At 42.1% G+C, this 23,929-nt stretch overlaps 1 protein-coding gene across 2 annotated transcripts in view; it reads left to right on the top strand.

Annotated features, from left to right (window-relative positions):
- The window catches only part of SGSM2 (small G protein signaling modulator 2), a 550,156-nt gene that overhangs the window by 66,884 nt on the left and 459,343 nt on the right, over positions 1–23,929 (top strand). The gene's annotated exons all lie outside the window — the stretch shown is intronic.

Genomic DNA, 23,929 nt, shown 5'->3' with positions numbered 1-23,929 from the left:
GGCGTTGGGGTTCCCCTTTAAGTCCATTCCAGGCGGCGGAGCCCGCGACGTCTCCTTCGCGGGCCCCGCCTACCTGTACACGCGCTCGAAATGGGCGGATTTGCCTCCGCCTTACGTGGGCGAGTCCGTTCATTTCAAAAGTTGAGCGAACTGTTTGGCAAACAGTTCGCTGAAACAGTCCGCTCAAAAAGTGCCGTGTGTGGCCATGTCCGTCCATGCTAATTTTGAGCGGACTGTTTGCCGAAACTGTTTGACAAACAAAGTTGGGCGAACAGTCCGCCCGTGTGTACGCGGCCTTACTCATGTTTTTTCTAGAAGAGCTAAAGAGAAGTTCAACAAGCTTCAAGAGTCTTTGAACATTTTCTGAGTTTTACATGCTGAAAGGCAGATGCTGAGGATAACCCAATGTGTGTGATGGGAATGGTATCTCATCGATGGAGCATGCTCTGTTTGGATAAACTCCATACTCAAGGTAGAATCCTCCAGCAGTGAAATGGGAAACTGATATGCCCTAAACCATTATTACTATATAGGAGTCAAAATATAGGATTTGACAGAACATCATAGGACATGCAAAACAAATATGTAGCTGTACTGAAGGAACCAAAGCAGTTAAATCCTTATACTTGATAAGTGTGTGCATATCCCAAAAAAGCTTCATCATCTTGATTTCACCAGTCTACTTCATAATAGTAGATCTATATTCTGAGACATAAATTATACATGATGTACACTTGCTTTCTTAACCCTCCTAGCGGTAATCCCGAGTCTGGCTCGGGTTGGGATTTTAATTACAGGAGCGGTAACCCCGAGCCAGACTCGGGATCGCTTTGCTCGATGCAGGGGAGGACACAGGGAGAGTTACTTACCTTGTCCCCTGGATCCAGCGATGTCCTCCGCGCTGTGTGATCAAGCTGTCCTCCGCTCGATTCACAGTGCCGAATGCCGCCGAGCTCCGTTCCCTGCGACGTTACGGCGCACGGGAGCGGAGAACGGCGGCAAATTCAAAAAAGTAAAAGTACACAAAACACACACAGCACTGTAATCTTACAGATTACAGTGCTGTATTAAAAAATACACACCCCCTTTGTCCCTAGTGGTCTGTGCAGTGCCCTGCCTGCACTTTTATATTATAAATACTGTTTTTTTCTGCCTGGAATTTGGAGATTGTCCATAGCAACCAAAAAGTGTCCCTTTTTCAGTGTTTTAGGATTTGATTACATTATTGAATATTTTTTATTATTCTTTATTATATTATAAACTTTATCATACCCGGGATGTCTGCTAGACTCTGGTTTGAACAGATTTAAGAGCGTTATTTCTAAGAATTACAGGACTACAAAATAAAACGCCGGATTTCCATGCAAAATATTTGTACCGCTTTCAGCACCTAATTCCAGACTGAATCATACCGCCAGGGAGGTTAAAAACTAGACGTGTGCAATTCGTTTCGTAACTAATTGAAATTCGGCCGAATTTTGCATCTTTCAGACATTCGGATGCATCCGAATGTCTGAATAAAAAAATAACGAATTTCAACGAATACAAAATAAATTATAGTGAATATAACGAATGAATTTGACATGATTTGGTAATTCGTTAAAGATCTAATGAAACAAAAGCTCAACTCAAAGTAAATCTTACAGTCCAATCAGCTGATTAATTTTGGACTGGAGGTTGGATTATTGGCAAAGTGCATTCCTGAGAAATGAGTGAGAAGGGTGTTGTATTGTATTTGAGCAGAGGAGAAGAGATATTTTATTGTGTGTGTTAATGAATTAAATAAACAAACGACTTTCCAAACTACGAATCATTATCACGAATATATATATACTTACATAAATATCGAATTTCAACTAATACGAAATAAATTATAGCGGATATAACGAATGAATTTGACATGATTCGGTAGTTCGTTAAAGATCTAATGAAACAAAAGGTCAACTCAAAGTAAATCTTATGCCCCGTACACACGAGAGGACTTAATTCCGAAGGAGTTCCCAACGGAGTTCCGCCGGAGTTCCGCCGGAGTTCCGACAGAGTTCCGACGCAACGGACTTGCCTACACACGATCACACTAAAGTCCGCCCGTCTGGTCCGCGGTGACGTACACCAGGTCCGACGAGACTATAAAACGGAAGTTCAATACCAAGTGCGCCACCCTTTGGGCTCCTTCTGCTAATTTCGTGTTTATCTCGTGTTAGTAGAAGTTTGGTGAGAGACGATTCGCGTTTTTCAGACTCGTATTTTTCAGAACGTTTTTCACTGCTTTTCAGTTTGTGCTTGTGAGGTTTGTATCTGTTTTTTAGTGCGTGTAGTCAGTTCGTGTCTGTATTTTGCAGTGCGATCTAACTGCGCTCTTCACAGGCCTTGCTGTTCTTCAGTGACGTCTGTTAAGTTCGCTCTGACAATCCGACCGTTTTGAAGCCATGTTGCGTGTACGTACTCGTCGTCGAGTTCGTGCTTTGCTTGCGCTTGGTGTTGTAGTTCATTCTGCAACCCAAGAACAGTCCTTGGACGGGGTGTTGAGGAGTTCATGGACGAAGAATTGGTTGCTCCAGCGTGACCAGTTCTCGCACATGCCTTTGCTTCGTGAGATCCGGGAGAATAATCCTGATGATTTCAGGAATTATCTCCGGATGACGGACCCCGTTTTTCACCGTCTGCTGGCTTTGCTGACCCCTTATATCAGCAGACAGGATACCTGCATGCGGCAAGCCATCACTCCGGAGCAGAGGCTCGTCGCCACGTTGCGCTACTTGGCGACAGGGAGAAGCCTTCAGGACTTGAAGTTCTCGACAGGCATCTCCCCCCAGGCTCTGGGGATCATTATCCCAGAGACCTGTTCTGCCATTATACAGGTCCTGCAGGAGGACTATATTAAGGTAAGATTTTAGCATTTAACATCACATTTTATTGTCTTTAATGTTTGCTAATGCCTTGTATTTCTTTCCTCAATCTCTAATTACCATGATTGCAATATGCTGTGAATGTCCCCTTTGTCCTCATGCATGCTGCAATCTTTTAATGCTCCTTTTTTCTTTTTCATGCATATTTGCCTTCATTAAACCTCACCAACATGCTATGGTAGGCCCATATCCACCTAGTCTAGTCACTTAAAATGTCTTTTGTCAGCTCCATTCTATTGCTTTATCCTAAAACCAAACATTTTAAAGCTTATTCCAAATGGTCTGTGTCCCCTTAACTGAATCCCCCCCCCCCCCTTAATAGTATCCCAAATGGTCTGTGTGTCCTTTAACTGGATCCCCCCCACACACACTTAATATAATTCCAACGAGTCTGTGTGTCCTTAAATTAATGTTGAATTATATATTGTATTTTTAACACACTTCAACCCTGGAATGATTTTCCCCCCCTTCCTGACCTTCATCACTTTTTTGGGTGATTTGGCAGTGCGTTGTTTGAATTGACAATTGTGCGTCCTTGTAACATGGCTCCTCCTAGTAAATTATCTTCATTTTATTAGCACAAAGCGATTTTGTATTTGGTTGTCTTTGATCACCTCTGCTTTTTTAGTTTTGGTGATTAACCACCAACAAACCCAAAATGCATTTTTCTAAATATGCTTTTTTTTCTCTCTTTTCGCTCTAAAGAAAGATAGTCACAAAAATATATCACCATGATTTTTTGGGACATCATTTGATGCTGATACGTAGTCTTTTAGTAAACAAAAATGTGTTAAAATGAATCACAATTTAAGCGTTTCTTGATTGTTTTTTTTTAAAGTTCTATCGTTTAGTAAATATGGTCTATTTTGCTGGCATTTGTAAAATCTTGCCATTTTTGAAAATAGTAATGGCGTTGCTAACCGTTTTTTTTTATTTTTTTTTATTTTTTTTTCTGGTGACTGCCACATTATGGCGGACACATTGGCCAATTTCCATACATTTTTGTGACCATTGTCATTAATACAGTGATCAATGCTGTCCAAAATTGTCTTGATTACTGTAAAAATGTCACATGCAGTGAAGGTGTTTTATTAAGCACAAGGGGGCCAAGGAATGGTTTAAAGTGTGTTCTGGGTGAGTGTTTTTCTTAACTGTCTGGGGGATGGGCTAGCAGTGACATGACCCTGATCACTGCTCCCAATGACAGGGAGCAGACGATCGGTGTCATGTGACTAGGCAGAAGCGTGAAATAAAGTTTGTGTTGTAATGTACAATGTTTAATGTGCCAAAGTACTTATTTTGTTTTTTTTCTGCTTTTTGCCTCCCCAGTTTCCTTCATCGCCACAGGAATGGCAGACTGTGGCATCCCATTTTGCCACCCGGTGGGACTTTCCTAACTGCGGTGGTGCCATAGATGGGAAGCACGTCCACATTGTGCCACCACCCCATTCGGGGTCATACTTTTTTAATTACAAGGGGTTTCACAGTATTGTGTTAATGGCGGTGGTGTCGGCACAGTATGAATTTCTCTATGTGGACGTGGGGAAGAATGGCCGCATGTCGGATGGAGGAGTCTTCGCCCAGACGGAGTTCTACCGCCGCCTGTTTACCTTCCAAGGGAATTCAGACCCTCTTGCCATATAAGCAGACAGATGACACTGATATTTCACAGTTCAGCTTTGCAATTTATTGTTTCACCTCCCTGCTCATGGGACATTGAATCATCAGAGGCCCATGTCTCTGATGTTTGATGAAAAACCCAGAAACAAAGGAATGTGCAAAGCTATAGTAGTCATATTACTGCTTGGCTACCTGTGCTTTGTGGCAGGGATGTGTGAATCACAAGATGGTCTGAATAGAATTTCTAATCATGTGCTAAGTAAATAAATATAGATCAAGTTCAACTGCTATGGGAATTTAGCAGTCAAGTTGCTGAGAGAATTTAGAGGCTTCTGTAATGCTAATCTGGCTTCTTCTTAGTGAGTTAAAGCAGACCTCCACTCACATCCATAGCCCTCATCTAACCTTCCCTCCATCCCTTTTACACGTTTGCCAAAATTATTTTTGTTGGGTGGGGAGAAAGTACATTTTTCGGCGGTTGTGTGCTCCCATTTCCTTATTCATCCCCTAGGTGAACATGCCCCCCCTCCCCCTCCCCCAGGAGGCTACAGGACCAGTCAACTCCAGCTGGCCCATCTTGTGCATTGGCAGTAAGGAGCCAATTGTGGATCAAGAAGTGACAGTCAGCTCTCAAAACCAAGATGGAGCATGGGAAGTAGCATGCGATGAAGCCTTTGGGTACTAGTAAGACCGTGCTGGACCTAATGGACTAGGAAGTATGTCTTTCTTAAAAGTCAGCAGCTACAGTAGTTGTAGCTGCTGACTTTTATATTTAAGTGAAGTTCCTCTTTAGGCATTTGATACTTTTTTTCTGTGGTTGTCGCTCTAGTGTCTGCAATTCTAAGCAGCTGTAACATTTTGTGAACATTTGCAGCAGACTTTTCATGGTACTTGCAACAGTGTTTCACTTATAATACTTGTACATACTTTAAGGCCTCATGCACACTATTTAAGAGGTTTTTCCCGTTTTCTTTCTGCCTCTAAAGGCCCCTCAATGTTAGTCCATGTGTCCATGCACACATACAGTGCCTTGCAAAGTATTTATCCCCCCTTGGAATTTTTTGTGTTTTGTTGCCTCACAACCTGGAATTAAAATGGATCGTTTGAGGATTTACATAGTTTAATTTACAGAACACGCCCACAACTTTGAAGATGCTTTTTTTTTTTATTGTGAAGCAAACAACAAATAGGACAAAATAACAGAAAAGTCAATGTGCATAACTATTCACCCCCCTAAAGTCAATACTTTGTAGAGCCATCTTTTGCGGCTATCCCAGCTTCATGTTGCTTTGGATAAGTCTATGAGCTTGCCACATCTTACCACTGTGATGTTTGCTCATTCCTCATTGCAAAACTGCTTCAGCTCCTTCAAGTTGGATGGTTTATGCTTGTGAACAGCAATCTTTAAGTCTGACCACAGATTTTCTATTGGATTGAGGTCTGGGCTTTGACCAGGCCATTCCAACACATTTAAATGTTTCCCTTTAAGCCACTCAAGTGTTGCTTTAGCAGTGTGTTTGGGGTCATTGTCCTGCTGGAAGGTGAACCTCCATCCTAGCCTCAAATAACACACAGAGTGGTACAGGTTTTGCTCAAGAATATCCCTGCATTTAGAACCATCCATCTTTATATGTATATATTTCTAATTATACTTCAACAACTTAGACTATTGTGTTCTGATCCATCACATATAATTCAGATTAAAAAAAACTTTGAACTAAAGGCTGTAATGTAACAAAATAGGTCAAAAGCCAAGGGGGTGAAAACTTTTGCAAGGCACTGTAGGTGTTTGCTGCCATATTTAAAGAGGGGCATTTAAAAGCAAAAGAAGAAAAAAACTTTCGCTGCATGTCTAGGAGATGACCGTTTGAACAGAAGAAACATGTGACACAGCTGAATACAAGTAAACACGCCTAAACACTAGGTGTGTTTAGCACTTGAGTTTTTAATTTTAGTGGCCAGAGTAAATGAATATTCTGGCCAATGGGATGAATGAATGCCCAAATGCTTAACACTCCTAAACACATTTGTAAAACACAGATTTAGGTGCATTTATTAGGCTGCTTTTCTCCTGCCAGGAGAAAGGCTTTCGGAAGAGCTGGGCAAATGTGCTTGAGGCATAAGAAGTGATTAGGGACATGCTTCATATTGACAGCACTATTCTTGAGCAACAGAGGGGTGTTTACAGCCAATTGCAATCCTGTAGTAAATATCATAAAATATACCATTGCATGTTTGCAGTGCTTCACTGGTTAAAAAAGTTGGTAAATGTCTCCCTGTGCATTTAGCTGTCTATCTGGAGTTCACTTGAGACCATGGTGTATGCTACTTTTGAGCCAGGAGATGTGGCTCTTGGCTCCTTTTTCACATTTTCTGTGTCCTTACCACAAACTTAGTGGACAAAGGGTTGTGTAAGGCCGCGTACACACGGGCGGACTGTTCGCCCAACCTTGTCCGCTGAACAGTGTTTGGGCGGACAGTCCGCTCGTGTGTGGGCTTTCAGCGGACAGTTTCAGTGGACAGTTTGACGGACAAAGTCTTTCGGAAATTCCGAAAAACTGTCCGCTGAAACTGTGTTTGAGCGAACAGTCCGCCCGTGTGTAGGCTACTTTCGAAATGAGCAAACTGTTCCCGCTCGGAGGAAAGTCTGCTCATTTCGAGCGCGTGTGAAGGTAGGCGGGGCCCGCGACGGAGACATCGCGGGCTCCGCCGCCTGGAATGGGCTTAAAGGGGAACCCCAACGCCGAAAAAAAACGGCGTGGGGGTTCCCCCAAAGTCCACAACAGACCCTTGTCCGAGCACGCTACCCGGCCGGCCAGGAAAGGGGGGCGAGCGAGCGCCCCCCCCCTCCTGAGCCGTACCAGGCCGCGTGCCCTCAACATGGGGGGGTGCCTTGGGGAAGGTGGGGCCGCGCGGCCCCCCCACCCCAAAGCACCTTGTCCCCATGTTGATGAGGACAAGGGCCTCTTCCCGACAACCCTGGCCGTTGGTTGTCGGGGTCTGCGGGCGGGGGGCTTATCGGAATCCGGGAGCCCCCTTTAAGAAGGGGGCCCCCGGATACCGGCCCCCCACCCTATGTGAATGAGTATGGGGTACAATGTACCCCTACCCATTCACCTGTGAAATAAAGTACAAAAAAAAACACAACACAGAGAAAAAATATTTTATTGCACAGCTCCGGGGGTCTTCCGTCTTCGGGGGTCTTCTCGCCGGACTCCTCCGCTATCTTCGTGTAGCTCTTTTGCTAGCGGAGGAGTCCGGCTTTCTTCCTCCCCGCCGCCGGCCTCTTCTCCCGACTTCGGGGGTCTTGTCCCCCTCTTCGGTTCTTCTGCCGGGCCACCGCGCCTTCTTGTAGCTCTTTTGCAGGCGGTGGCCCGGTCTTCTGTCGCCGCTGCCTTCCGTTCTTCTGTCGCCGCCTTCGGTTCTTCTGCCGGGCCACCGCGCCTTCTTGTAGCTCTTTTACAGGCGGTGGCCCGGTCTTCTGTCGCCGCTGTCGCTGTCGCCGTCGCCGCCTTCCGTTCTTCTTCTTCTTCTTGTTCTTCTTCTTCCCCAGGAGATGTTGACACGTCGCTCTCTCCGGCCGGCCGAAGAACCGAAGAGGGGGACAAGACCCCCGAAGTCGGGAGAAGAGGCCGGCGGCGGGGAGGAAGAAAGCCGGACTCCTCCGCTAGCAAAAGAGCTACACGAAGATAGCGGAGGAGTCCGGCGAGAAGACCCCCGAAGACGGAAGACCCCCGGAGCTGTGCAATAAAATATTTTTTCTCTGTGTTGTGTTTTTTTTTGTACTTTATTTCACAGGTGAATGGGTAGGGGTACATTGTACCCCATACTCATTCACATAGGGTGGGGGGCCGGTATCCGGGGGCCCCCTTCTTTCCTGGCCGGCCGGGTAGCGTGCTCGGACAAGGGTCTGTTGTGGACTTTGGGGGGACCCCACGCCGATTTTTTTCGGCGTTGGGGTTCCCCTTTAAGTCCATTCCAGGCGGCGGAGCCCGCGACGTCTCCTTCGCGGGCCCCGCCTACCTGTACACGCGCTCGAAATGGGCGGATTTGCCTCCGCCTTACGTGGGCGAGTCCGTTCATTTCAAAAGTTGAGCGAACTGTTTGGCAAACAGTTCGCTGAAACAGTCCGCTCAAAAAGTGCCGTGTGTGGCCATGTCCGTCCATGCTAATTTTGAGCGGACTGTTTGCCGAAACTGTTTGACAAACAAAGTTGGGCGAACAGTCCGCCCGTGTGTACGCGGCCTTACTCATGTTTTTTCTAGAAGAGCTAAAGAGAAGTTCAACAAGCTTCAAGAGTCTTTGAACATTTTCTGAGTTTTACATGCTGAAAGGCAGATGCTGAGGATAACCCAATGTGTGTGATGGGAATGGTATCTCATCGATGGAGCATGCTCTGTTTGGATAAACTCCATACTCAAGGTAGAATCCTCCAGCAGTGAAATGGGAAACTGATATGCCCTAAACCATTATTACTATATAGGAGTCAAAATATAGGATTTGACAGAACATCATAGGACATGCAAAACAAATATGTAGCTGTACTGAAGGAACCAAAGCAGTTAAATCCTTATACTTGATAAGTGTGTGCATATCCCAAAAAAGCTTCATCATCTTGATTTCACCAGTCTACTTCATAATAGTAGATCTATATTCTGAGACATAAATTATACATGATGTACACTTGCTTTCTTAACCCTCCTAGCGGTAATCCCGAGTCTGGCTCGGGTTGGGATTTTAATTACAGGAGCGGTAACCCCGAGCCAGACTCGGGATCGCTTTGCTCGATGCAGGGGAGGACACAGGGAGAGTTACTTACCTTGTCCCCTGGATCCAGCGATGTCCTCCGCGCTGTGTGATCAAGCTGTCCTCCGCTCGATTCACAGTGCCGAATGCCGCCGAGCTCCGTTCCCTGCGACGTTACGGCGCACGGGAGCGGAGAACGGCGGCAAATTCAAAAAAGTAAAAGTACACAAAACACACACAGCACTGTAATCTTACAGATTACAGTGCTGTATTAAAAAATACACACCCCCTTTGTCCCTAGTGGTCTGTGCAGTGCCCTGCCTGCACTTTTATATTATAAATACTGTTTTTTTCTGCCTGGAATTTGGAGATTGTCCATAGCAACCAAAAAGTGTCCCTTTTTCAGTGTTTTAGGATTTGATTACATTATTGAATATTTTTTATTATTCTTTATTATATTATAAACTTTATCATACCCGGGATGTCTGCTAGACTCTGGTTTGAACAGATTTAAGAGCGTTATTTCTAAGAATTACAGGACTACAAAATAAAACGCCGGATTTCCATGCAAAATATTTGTACCGCTTTCAGCACCTAATTCCAGACTGAATCATACCGCCAGGGAGGTTAAAAACTAGACGTGTGCAATTCGTTTCGTAACTAATTGAAATTCGGCCGAATTTTGCATCTTTCAGACATTCGGATGCATCCGAATGTCTGAATAAAAAAATAACGAATTTCAACGAATACAAAATAAATTATAGTGAATATAACGAATGAATTTGACATGATTTGGTAATTCGTTAAAGATCTAATGAAACAAAAGCTCAACTCAAAGTAAATCTTACAGTCCAATCAGCTGATTAATTTTGGACTGGAGGTTGGATTATTGGCAAAGTGCATTCCTGAGAAATGAGTGAGAAGGGTGTTGTATTGTATTTGAGCAGAGGAGAAGAGATATTTTATTGTGTGTGTTAATGAATTAAATAAACAAACGACTTTCCAAACTACGAATCATTATCACGAATATATATATACTTACATAAATATCGAATTTCAACTAATACGAAATAAATTATAGCGGATATAACGAATGAATTTGACATGATTCGGTAGTTCGTTAAAGATCTAATGAAACAAAAGGTCAACTCAAAGTAAATCTTATGCCCCGTACACACGAGAGGACTTAATTCCGAAGGAGTTCCCAACGGAGTTCCGCCGGAGTTCCGCCGGAGTTCCGACAGAGTTCCGACGCAACGGACTTGCCTACACACGATCACACTAAAGTCCGCCCGTCTGGTCCGCGGTGACGTACACCAGGTCCGACGAGACTATAAAACGGAAGTTCAATACCAAGTGCGCCACCCTTTGGGCTCCTTCTGCTAATTTCGTGTTTATCTCGTGTTAGTAGAAGTTTGGTGAGAGACGATTCGCGTTTTTCAGACTCGTATTTTTCAGAACGTTTTTCACTGCTTTTCAGTTTGTGCTTGTGAGGTTTGTATCTGTTTTTTAGTGCGTGTAGTCAGTTCGTGTCTGTATTTTGCAGTGCGATCTAACTGCGCTCTTCACAGGCCTTGCTGTTCTTCAGTGACGTCTGTTAAGTTCGCTCTGACAATCCGACCGTTTTGAAGCCATGTTGCGTGTACGTACTCGTCGTCGAGTTCGTGCTTTGCTTGCGCTTGGTGTTGTAGTTCATTCTGCAACCCAAGAACAGTCCTTGGACGGGGTGTTGAGGAGTTCATGGACGAAGAATTGGTTGCTCCAGCGTGACCAGTTCTCGCACATGCCTTTGCTTCGTGAGATCCGGGAGAATAATCCTGATGATTTCAGGAATTATCTCCGGATGACGGACCCCGTTTTTCACCGTCTGCTGGCTTTGCTGACCCCTTATATCAGCAGACAGGATACCTGCATGCGGCAAGCCATCACTCCGGAGCAGAGGCTCGTCGCCACGTTGCGCTACTTGGCGACAGGGAGAAGCCTTCAGGACTTGAAGTTCTCGACAGGCATCTCCCCCCAGGCTCTGGGGATCATTATCCCAGAGACCTGTTCTGCCATTATACAGGTCCTGCAGGAGGACTATATTAAGGTAAGATTTTAGCATTTAACATCACATTTTATTGTCTTTAATGTTTGCTAATGCCTTGTATTTCTTTCCTCAATCTCTAATTACCATGATTGCAATATGCTGTGAATGTCCCCTTTGTCCTCATGCATGCTGCAATCTTTTAATGCTCCTTTTTTCTTTTTCATGCATATTTGCCTTCATTAAACCTCACCAACATGCTATGGTAGGCCCATATCCACCTAGTCTAGTCACTTAAAATGTCTTTTGTCAGCTCCATTCTATTGCTTTATCCTAAAACCAAACATTTTAAAGCTTATTCCAAATGGTCTGTGTCCCCTTAACTGAATCCCCCCCCCCCCCCCTTAATAGTATCCCAAATGGTCTGTGTGTCCTTTAACTGGATCCCCCCCACACACACTTAATATAATTCCAACGAGTCTGTGTGTCCTTAAATTAATGTTGAATTATATATTGTATTTTTAACACACTTCAACCCTGGAATGATTTTCCCCCCCTTCCTGACCTTCATCACTTTTTTGGGTGATTTGGCAGTGCGTTGTTTGAATTGACAATTGTGCGTCCTTGTAACATGGCTCCTCCTAGTAAATTATCTTCATTTTATTAGCACAAAGCGATTTTGTATTTGGTTGTCTTTGATCACCTCTGCTTTTTTAGTTTTGGTGATTAACCACCAACAAACCCAAAATGCATTTTTCTAAATATGCTTTTTTTTCTCTCTTTTCGCTCTAAAGAAAGATAGTCACAAAAATATATCACCATGATTTTTTGGGACATCATTTGATGCTGATACGTAGTCTTTTAGTAAACAAAAATGTGTTAAAATGAATCACAATTTAAGCGTTTCTTGATTGTTTTTTTTTAAAGTTCTATCGTTTAGTAAATATGGTCTATTTTGCTGGCATTTGTAAAATCTTGCCATTTTTGAAAATAGTAATGGCGTTGCTAACCGTTTTTTTTTATTTTTTTTTATTTTTTTTTCTGGTGACTGCCACATTATGGCGGACACATTGGCCAATTTCCATACATTTTTGTGACCATTGTCATTAATACAGTGATCAATGCTGTCCAAAATTGTCTTGATTACTGTAAAAATGTCACATGCAGTGAAGGTGTTTTATTAAGCACAAGGGGGCCAAGGAATGGTTTAAAGTGTGTTCTGGGTGAGTGTTTTTCTTAACTGTCTGGGGGATGGGCTAGCAGTGACATGACCCTGATCACTGCTCCCAATGACAGGGAGCAGACGATCGGTGTCATGTGACTAGGCAGAAGCGTGAAATAAAGTTTGTGTTGTAATGTACAATGTTTAATGTGCCAAAGTACTTATTTTGTTTTTTTTCTGCTTTTTGCCTCCCCAGTTTCCTTCATCGCCACAGGAATGGCAGACTGTGGCATCCCATTTTGCCACCCGGTGGGACTTTCCTAACTGCGGTGGTGCCATAGATGGGAAGCACGTCCACATTGTGCCACCACCCCATTCGGGGTCATACTTTTTTAATTACAAGGGGTTTCACAGTATTGTGTTAATGGCGGTGGTGTCGGCACAGTATGAATTTCTCTATGTGGACGTGGGGAAGAATGGCCGCATGTCGGATGGAGGAGTCTTCGCCCAGACGGAGTTCTACCGCCGTCTACAGACAGGTGGCCTGGGCTTGCCACCTGATTCGGAGAATGTGGAGGAACTACCCTTTGTATTCATTGCGGATGAGGCTTTTGCTCTGGACAACCACATAATGCGGCCATTCCCCCAAAGAGCCCTCACCCCGGAGAGGAGGGTTTACAACTACCGGCTGGCCAGAGCGAGAAGAGTGGTGGAAAATGCTTTTGGCATAATGGCCAGCCGGTTCCGTGTATTTCTGACGGATCTCAACCTAGCGGAATACAAACTGAACTATGTCATCCTTACGTGCTGCATTTTGCACAACTTTTTGCACAAATATTCCAATACATATTTCTCAGGAATAATGCCGGAGGCTTGAGTTGGGCCAGAATCCATGACAGGCCTGGATACTGGCCGTACTGGCTTGGCCCCCCAAAGTGCACGGGAAGTGCGTGAAAGATATGTCACTTATTTTAATGGTAGGGGGGCCATTGCAATGCCACCCAATATTTAATTTTAAAAAAGAGGAAAATAATAAAATAACCTCAAATCTGAAATGTGTTTTCTTGCTTGCTTTTGGTTTGTGCTGTCTCCTATGTTATCCTAGTGCACTTGTAGTGCCAAGTGTATTTTCATTAAATTCAATAAGGCCCATTGTCACTGGATACACAAAATCCCTTTTCCCAAACTGGTATTAAGCATTGAAAGAATACGCCACACATTCTTGATTCTTCAAAATTTTAATTTGGCCACATTCACATGTGCCATTGAATATTTAGTGATCTAAAATTTTTTGGGGGTTTATTTAACTTTCTTTGCCAAACATTTTTTTGTTTCCTTTTTTTTCAATTTTTTAAAAACTTTTTATTTTTTTTTTTTTTTTTTTGGTTTTTATTTTTCTAGAAAAAATATGAAAAATGTATAAAACAACAATCAGCCACAATCGTAAAAATTGGTGAAGTAAAACAATCTTTGAACTAAAACAAGGGAAATGAAGAACATGATCGATATTATGGAGAAACGGATTATATTCTCCCCAAAATATCGATCATGTTCTTCATTTCCAGCTGCATATTGTCAATCTGAGTCTTCATGAGATCCAGGCTAGTTCGCATGTCATCTAGTTCCCCATTCCAGCCCATTATCTGGCCAATCAGCCTGTGTGCGCTGTCACTGGAAAATGGGGCCCTTTCCACAAACAGAACATCACCTACAATAGATGGGAAAAATTGGGGCAAAAATTAGGCAGTCATACATGGATTTCAACAAGCTGGGGTGTCAGACACTCACCTGGTGGGGTGCCCAGCTCCCCTACTTCCTCCACCTCTCCTTCCTCAACCTCTCCTTCCTCGACATCCTCGGGGGGGGCACTGGTGCTTGGAAATGTGTCGCTTTCCACAACCACAACATCACCTAAAATAGATGTAAAAACATGTGTTTGGAAATATGCAGGTATACATCGATTACCTGAAGCTGTGGTGTCAGACACTCACCTGGTGGGGTGCCCATCTCCTCTCCTTCTTCCACCTCTCCTTCCTCCACATGCACATCCACGGGGGGGATGGGGCTAACCTCACATTCCTGCTGGCAAGGATGGCGGTCCCTGGGATCCTGCTTTGTGAGGCTTTTCTCCCCTATGAGAAATTAACAAACCAAAAGGTATACTTTAGCACACAGATATTTAAGGCCAGAACTAGGAAGATGAAACCTTGATTAGAAGTGTTGTACAATTGTCGGTTTATGAAGAGATGCAAAATGTGAAGACATGAGAAATCAATTCACTTTGCCAAAAAAGCAAATAATTAGGTTTTTGTGCCAAGGTTCACACATGCCCAACCCCCCCCCCCCCCCAAGTATACCAGGGAACCCCGTGTGGCGTGTGGTTTACCCTAATAAATGTTCTCTGGTGTCCCACACCTTTGCTCATGAGTGCAGATGTGTTTTTACCCAGCTGCCAAGTGTCCTCTCCTTCAATTACACTGAATGTTCTTTTCTAGTCATTGTATTTTGAAACACATCTAAACCACAATGTCCTAATCATTTGTTGTGTCCTAAAAATTACACACCCAAAAAATGCTGTTCAAACCCTGTATCATAAACGAGGTTTGCCACGAACAATTTACGAGGGTTTGTTAAAACGATACGATTCTTTTACTGTATACAACATGAAAGCAGCAATTTTTTACATTGTACAAAGGTAAAGCATATGGATCTGTATGCAATAATCATAAAATAGGAACACACGACAAGTACTTACTTTTTTTCAGAACTTTCTTGATCCTTCTGTATTGATCCGGCTCCCTCAATTTCAGGTCGGACCACCGTTTCCTCAATTGGTCTTTTGACCGTCGTACCCCAAAACGATTATGCAGGGTCTTAACTACTTTGGCCATGATTCTGGCCTTGCGCAAGTTCGGATGGGTGTATGGTCCATGCTTGCCATCATAATCCCTACTTCGCAAGATTCCCACCATCTCCACCATCTCTTGAAATGCCATATTTGAGGCCTTAAATCTCCTCTTTCCGGATCGGGACGTTTGTGGCTCCGGGGTTACCTGACTACTGGAGTCGTTCATATCAAGCACCTGTTGTGTTTCCGCCATGTTTCTCCTACTGCGCACCGTAGAGAAAAGGGGGCGGGAAATATTCTTGTAAAAGAACGTCAGGGGCGGGCAACGCAGGCGTAGTTCTACGCGTACGCACTGGATCTTACGCCAAAATCACACGTCGTACGTACGTTAAGTGCGCAGAAAGGGGCGGGAAACCATGAACTTGACTAAAAGAACGTCAGGGGCGGGCAACGCAGGCGTAGTTCTACGCGTACGCACTGGATCTTACGACAAAATCCACACGTCGTACGTACGTTAAGTGCGCAGAAAGGGCGGGAAACCATGAACTTGACTAAAAGAACGTCAGGGGCGGGCAACGCAGGCGTAGTTCTACGCGTACGCACTGGATCTTAAGCCAAAATGCACATGTCGTACGTACGTTAAGTGCGCAGAAAGGGGCGGGAAAACATGAACTTGACTAAAAGAACGTCAGGGGGGGGCAACGCAGGCGTAGTTCTACGCGTACGCACTGGATCTTAAGCCAAAATGCACATGTCGTACGTACGTTAAGTGCGCAGAAAGGGGCGGGAAAACATGAACTTGACTAAAAGAACGTCAGGGGCGGGCAACGCAGGCGTAGTTCTACGCGTACGCACTGGATCTTAAGCCAAAATGCACATGTCGTACGTACGTTAAGTGCGCAGAAAGGGGCGGGAAAACATGAACTTGACTAAAAGAACGTCAGGGGCGGGCAACGCAGGCGTAGTTCTACGCGTACGCACTGGATCTTAAGCCAAAATGCACATGTCGTACGTACGTTAAGTGCGCAGAAAGGGGCGGGAAAACATGAACTTGACTAAAAGAACGTCAGGGGCGGGCAACGCAGGCGTAGTTCTACGCGTACGCACTGTATATAACGACAAAAATCACATGTCGTATGTTCGTTTGCGAAAATAGGAACAGAAGTTGGGAGCAAGAAAAACGAAGGTAAGTTTAAACCATTTCCCCAAATAAGTGGCAGATCCTGGAGTCTATCTTGGGCTAAGATTAGGAGAGTCTGAGCTAACATTATGTTTTTTGGCTTGTGTATTGTCTTGCAGAAAAATGAATAAAAAATTCAGGGATCCAGAATTTTTAAGTCTGTTTATCGACAAGTATAAAGAAATGTCTAATCTGTGGCATACCAAGCACAAGGATTATTTTAATAAACAAGTAAGGAGGGCAACACTGGAGAGATTTGTGACATTTGTGCAGACTTGGATCCCAGAGGCAGACGTGGACTTTGTGGATAAGAAAATTCAAATATTGCAAAATATGTTCCGAAAGGAAAAGAGGAAAATAGAACAATCCCAAACATCAGGAGCAGCACCAGGTGATGTATATGTACCCAGGCTGTGGTACTTTGAAAAGCTACGGTTCCTGGACGACCGGTGTAGACCCAGGGAGTCGCTTTCTACTCTTCCCTCCACCCTTCCCTCCACCCTTCCCTGCAGCATTCCCTCCACCTCAGCAGAGGCTGATGAGCCTTCCATCCTGGAGGAAGCGGATGCACCCAGCTGGAGCCAGGTATTTTTTTACCAAAAATAGTGATATTCAGAATATTAATGATGTTAACTAGATGTTATTCGAATTTGTACGCTATTATTGATGTTAAAAAATAGTTAAAATTTGGACATATCAATTTACAGTAGTGGCCACAAATGTTTGTCACCAGCAGAAACAAGAAATAGTGGTGTCATAATGATACTCTTTTATATGTATTAACAGAATTTTGAAGTCAGGAGCTGAAAAATGTTTAGGATTGATGAACAAAAAACTAAAACAATGTCCCTTTTTTATACACAGGAGGAGCTCAGCCAGGAGGAAGGTGGTGAAAGTGGCAGGCAGGAGGAGGCTATGCCCACTCTCAGCCAGGAGGAGTCAATGCCCTCTGTCAGGCAGGAGGTGGCCGGGCCTAGTAGAAGCATGACGACTTCTCAAGTGCCTCCCCTCCGTCTTCCATCCAAAAGGGCCAAAAAAAATACACAGGCACAGGAGGAATCCCTGCGACTAATTAGAGAGGCGACTAATGTTTTAAACAGCCCCCCTGACGCAGAAGAGGCCTATGGCTGCTACATTGCCAGCCGGCTCCAGCAACTAGAGATGGGCCAACGTCTCCACTGCGAAAGGCTCATTTTCCTGTCCTTACAGAAGGGGCTCAGTGGAGATTTATCGGCCAACAGTACTATTGTGGAGCAAGTTCCTCCTGTTCCTCCTCCTCCTCCTCCTCCTGCCACGAGTCCACCACCGGAGACACAGCCTCCCAGGAAGGCTACAGGGAAGTCTGCAGGGAAGGGTGCAGTGAAGGGTGGAGCGAAGAGAAGAAGGTGATGACCTGGCTTCACTCTGGTCCGACCAACCACAGCCTGGGGACATATATACCATCTGATGCTGCTCTTGATGTCTGGGATTCTGGGACCATATTGGATTTTGTAATATTTGAATTTTCTTGTCCACATAGTTTCACGTTTGCCCTGGGGCCAAAAGGCTACAGAAATGTCACAATTTTCTCCAGTGTTGCCTTCATTTTTTTGTTTGTAGAACCAGAATAAATGGATATTTTTGTTTGAAAATATAATTGCCTATGTGTTTTTTGGTCAAATACCTTTCTATAAAAGACAATGTGAAATTAACAAGGGACACTAACCTCCTTGAGGTTATAAACAAAATAAAAATGTTATTGTGGTAACTTGTCACCAGAATAAAAATAAAAAGGTTATTGTGGTAATGAAAAAAAAATAAAATAAAATAAAGTTTTTGGTTTTAACTTGACGGAACAATTAAATATGGAGATCACAATAAAAAAAAAATGGTAAAGAATTGTACCAAAAATATGTAGGCCAAAAATTAGTCACCAACATTTTTTCTTGTTTTTTTTTATTTTTTTGGAGTAATTTTTTCATCAATATTTTTGGGTGAAATCATGAACATTTTTATTCTTGTGATCTCCATATTTAATTATTCGGTCAAGTTAACAACTTTTTTTTTTTTTTTTTGGTTTTAATTGACAGAATAATTAAATATGGAGATCACAAGAAAAACATGGTAAAGAATTGTACCAAAAATATGGAGTAAAAAAAATTATTAAAAAAAACATAAAAATAAAAAATATTGAGATGGGGCTTTAAAATAAAAACAAGATCATTCATGAGATGAGGAGAAATAAAACAGAAATGTGTTTGGTGAGAACTCTGTGAGTGAATATGAGCAGCAAAGCAACTTCGTTCTTCTAGCATTATAAATAAAAAGGCTTCGTTCTTCTAGCATTATAAAGAAGATGCGCTATACATTTAAACGAGCACAGAATTTGCAGCATGACGAATGTGCTACTTCCAATACGAACTGGAGTTTTACAAGACCGAGCACTTCCGTCTCGTACTTGCTTCAGAGCATGCGTCGTTTTAGGACTGTCGGAACAGCATACAGACGAGCGGACTTCTACATCGGACCTGGGTCCGGCGGAGTTCCGTCGGGAAAATTTGAAGCATGCTTCATTTCTAAAGTCCGTCAGACTTTTGCGAAGCTAAAGTCCGTTGCAGCCCACACACGAGCGGATAGTCCGCCGGACTCAGTCCGTCGGAGTTTGGATGTCGAAAAGTCCGCTCGTGTGTACGGGGCTTTACAGTTCAATCAGCTGATTCATTTTGTGCTGGAGGTTGGATTATTGACAAAGTGCATTCCTGAGAAGTGAGTGAGAAGGGTGTTGTATTGTATTTGAGCAGAGGAGAAGAGACGTTGTCATTGTGTGTGTTAATAGATTCAATAAACAAACGACTTTTCAAACTACGAATCATTATCACGAATATATATACATACATAACTATCAAATTTCAACAAATACAAAAGAAATTATAGCGGATATAATGATTATCAACACTCTACAGAAATAACAAATTATGCGAAAATGAATTAACGTAACATAACGAATATAACAGAACGAAATTATGTATTTTACAAATGACGAGTCGAAAATAAACAAAATTTTCCGTTGTGCACAAGTCTATTAAAAACTACTTTGCTTTCCTCAAATAGATCTGGAATTACGACCAGGACTAATCTCACTTTATTTTCTATGTAAAGTGGTTTTGTGGGACCTCGTAGGTACTGTACATATTCTGTCAGCACTGATTGAGATGAAATGTTCAAAATGAGGAGAGCAGATATACGGAGTTGACATTTTTTATATTGTTAATGTTTCTTTTCCTCTAGCTGTAGGTTCACTGTACTTCAGCCTCCTTTGATTATAACTATAATGTAGATGCCCTTGTTGACTGCTGTAGAGATCATGTTTCCACCAACCAGCAGAAATGAGTCACACTGTAATCTTTTTTTAATTTCAAGGACTTTACATGGTTTTTGCAGGTATAAGGTGTGAAACTTATTAAGCGAAATGTGCATGAATTTCCCAGGCTGGTATAGTGTGTATACAATTGCACAGGAATCGCAATGCTTATATTTAGTGTAAGGCAAAGCTAGGCAGAATTGCATTTGATCAGCCATAATAAGGAATAGGGCCATGCTGTGAGGTCATAGGGTTGCTTTGTTGCCTTAGCTGTTACAATCCTTACATTTGCTCCATATACAGTGCCTTGAAAAAGTATTCATACCCTTTAGAATTTTCCACATTTTGTCATGTTACAACCAAACGTGTAAATGTATTTTATTGGGATTTTATGTGATAGACCAACACAAAGTGGCACATAATTGTGAAGTGGAAGTAAAATGGTAAATGGTTTTCATTTTTTTTTTTATAATTAAATATGTGAAAAGTGTGGCGTGCGTTTGTATTCAGCCCCCTTTACTCTGATACCTATAACTAAAATGTAATGGAGCAAATTGCCTTTAGAAGTCACCTAAATAGTAAATAGAGTCCACCTGTGTGTAATTTAATCTCAGTATAAATACAGCTGTTCTATGAAGCCCTCAGAGGATTGTTAGAGAACCGTAGTGAACAAGCAGCATCATGAAGGCCAAGAAACACACCAGACAGGTCTGGGATAAATGTGGGGAGAAGTTTAAAACAGGGTTAGGTTATAAAAATATATCCAAAGCTTTGAACATCTCACAGAGCACTGTTCAATCTATCATCCAAAAATTAAAAGAGTATGGTACAACTGCAAACTAGAGCTGCATGAATTCTGGCCAAAATGAGAATCACAATTTTTTTTCTTAGAATAAAAAGATCACGAATCTCAAGACCTAAAATCTTTCACATTTTTTAATTCATTAAAGCAATAAAAAAAAAAAAAAAAAATTGCATTTGAAAGACCTCTGCACAAATACAGTGTGACATAAAATATTGCAACAACCACCATTTTATTCTCTAGGGTGTCTACTAAAAAAATATATAATTTTTGGGGTTTTAAGTAATATTCTAGCAAAAAAATTATTTTAACTTAAAATAAACAAATGTCAGAAAAAGGTTTAGTGTTTAAGTGGTTAAACTTTTTTCACTTACACAAAAAGTCTATTCCATTGACAAATTGTTACAATGTTTACACTTAAGTTCAACTGATAAAGAATGTTTTGATTCTTGGCAGACTGCCCAGTTTTTATCTTCCTTTCTTTTGATGGCTGTGGCTTCAGAAGAGCAGAGAGAATTCTTTGCATAGAAAGAATTGTGAAAGACTTTAGTCAAGATCGCAATAACGATTCTTGATGATTAATTGTGCAGCTTTACTGCAGACCCACCAAGACATGGCTGTCCACCTAAGCTGACAGGCCGGGCAAGTAGAGCATTAATCAGAGAAGCAGCCAAGGGGCCCATAGTAACTCTGGAGGAGCTGCAGAGATCCACAGCTCAGGTGAGAGAATTTGTCCACAGGACAACTATTAGTCGTGCCCTCCACAAATCTGGCCTTTATGGAAGAATGGCAATGAGAAAGCCATTGTTAAATGAAAGCCATAAGAAGTCCTGTTTGCAGTTTGTGAGAAGTCATGTGGGGGACATAGCAAACATGTGGAAGAAGGTGCTCTGGTCAGATGAGACCAAAATTTTACTTTGGCCTAAAAGCAAAATGCTATGTGTGGTGGAAAACTAACACTGCACATCACCACAGGGTCGGATCCAGAGTCTAGTCTCGGGAGGGGCACTACCATAAAATATGTTTTTTGGGGGTAATTTATCGGGGAAATGGCTGGTGTTGTTATGGTGTCAGGATGATTATTTCTATTATTACATTGTTATATAAAATTAAATTGTTCAACTCACCATAATGCAAGATCAGTGGGAGCCTGAGTGTGTCACTTGCCACCATCGCCTGCTACCAGATGCGGATTGTCACTTGACACTGTTGCCTGCCACCATATGTGGATTGTCACTTGCCACGTCACCTGTCACCAGATGCAGATTGTCACTTGCCACGTCACCTGCCACACGTTGCGGATTGTCACTTGCCACGCGTTGAGGATTGTCATTTGCCACGTCACCTGCCACACGTTACAGATTGTCACTTGCCACATCACCTGCCACCAGATGCAGATTTTCACTAGTTGCAGACTTTGGGCATACTACACACGCCCCCTAAAAATGTCTTCATTGTACACAGGGTGTTTGCAGCATGTCCAGTCTCTCTGCCCTGCTTCCCCCCTCCCAATATACCATGAATGTTGGTTGTGAAAAATCATTACAGTATACTCAGAGAAGACGTTGGCAGCTCTAGCTGTCAAAAAAATCAGTCTGCAGTACTGCTCCAGACCCCAATTATACAAAGATACAAAGTAACATATTGTTACATTTTTATCTTTCTGTTCATTCATCTGCAGATTGAAAGGATGAATTTAGATCTGCAGATTGTGTTAAAGCAAGACAAGTAAAAAAAGTTTTTATTTTAAATAAAATGTTTCTCTATTTAACCCCTATTAACCCTTAGTTTACTCTAATCAGCTGTAATTAACTCCTTAATCTCCTTCTCTCTTTAACTATGTTTTTCCTGCAGATTTTTAGTTTGTTTACTAATTATTTCAACTTTGTGTTTTGGCTGTTAATATTTTTACATATTAAACATATATTTACACATTTTCCATTTTTAAATGTGCAGACTGGAAACAAAACCACTTTATTTAATTTGTAAATAACTTTACAATGCTTTATACCAGAATCATAATTTTAGTATAATCTTAAACAGGACATAATTACAGAATAATGTACGCACATTTACATGCAGTCATTTTTAAACTAACACTGAATTTTGTTTAGTTTTGTTGCCTTTTATTGTCTAAGGATTGTAAAAAAAAAAAAAAAAAAAGAATCGTTACAAGACAATAACATGAAAAGAAAGCCTTGTTTTGCCGTAAAAAAAACAATATATGTATTACCTTGCTATCTTTAATAATAAAAGGGTTATTTCCGAATAAACAGGTTTGTAGCAGAAATTTAAAAATTGCTTTAGTCTATGGGGGGGACAGGTGTGAGAGACGAAATGGTTAATTCCAATTAAAATATAAAATATTATAGAAAAATGAATACCCTATAAAAATATATATGATTAAAAAAGGGGAAATTGCTGAAATGAGTGAGTGACTTTATGGTTCCTGTTGTTTGACATGCAGTGACTTGTATTAATTTTATTGCCAACTGAATGATATGTACACAAAAATGTTTTCCTTGACTACCTCTGAACACCTCTGTGGCACAGTAAGAGTTCTGGAATTCACAAATGTAAGGATATAAAATTAATGAATGTACATCCATCATGTATAGATTACCAACTTGTATTCCCCTATTTACCATGTGCTTGTAATGCTGTGGATACCAGTGAACACTTCACGGCATACATATAGCGTGTTTTGCTATAAAGCGTAGACTTCAATTCCCAAATCAACTAGGTGTTGGCATTACTAAAATAAAATTATGATCTTCTATAATGTTTTTGGGCCTATCTTATCATTGTTTGTGATTTTACATATGGGAACAAAACTGTATGAACTGCATACTGCTATCATTAAATGTTACTGTAAAAAACAAATGAAGTAAAAAAAAAGCCTATACCCTGTTTCCCCTAAAATAAGACCTAGTGTGATTGTCGGTGATAGCTGCAATAAAAGCCCTACCCCCCAAATAAGCCCTAGTTAAAGTCCTTGTAGGTCTTCTTTTCAGGGTAGGGCTTATTTTTGAGGAAACAGGGTAGGGCTTATTTGGGTGGTAGGGCTTATATTGCAGCCAACACTGACAATCAGGCTAGGTCCTATTTTAGGGGAAACAGGGTAGTGGAGGGGGTATTACAGTTCACTTGGAAAGCAAGCTCTCTATGGTCATGGTGAGGATGCATACACAATTTCATAGGCTGTTTGCTTGGAATGAAGGCTTTAATAATGATAACTGTGTACTGCCTTCTATGCTTCAACAGTATGGTCTATGGCAGTGATGGCAAACCTTGGC

The sequence above is a fragment of the Lithobates pipiens genome, unplaced genomic scaffold (assembly GCF_037356315.1).
Source record: "Lithobates pipiens isolate NorthernLeopardFrog02 unplaced genomic scaffold, aLitPip1_a1.2 Scaffold_16, whole genome shotgun sequence".
In the NCBI taxonomy this organism is placed as follows: Eukaryota; Metazoa; Chordata; class Amphibia; order Anura; family Ranidae; genus Lithobates; species Lithobates pipiens.
This window is presented reverse-complemented; position numbering and strand designations above follow the sequence as displayed.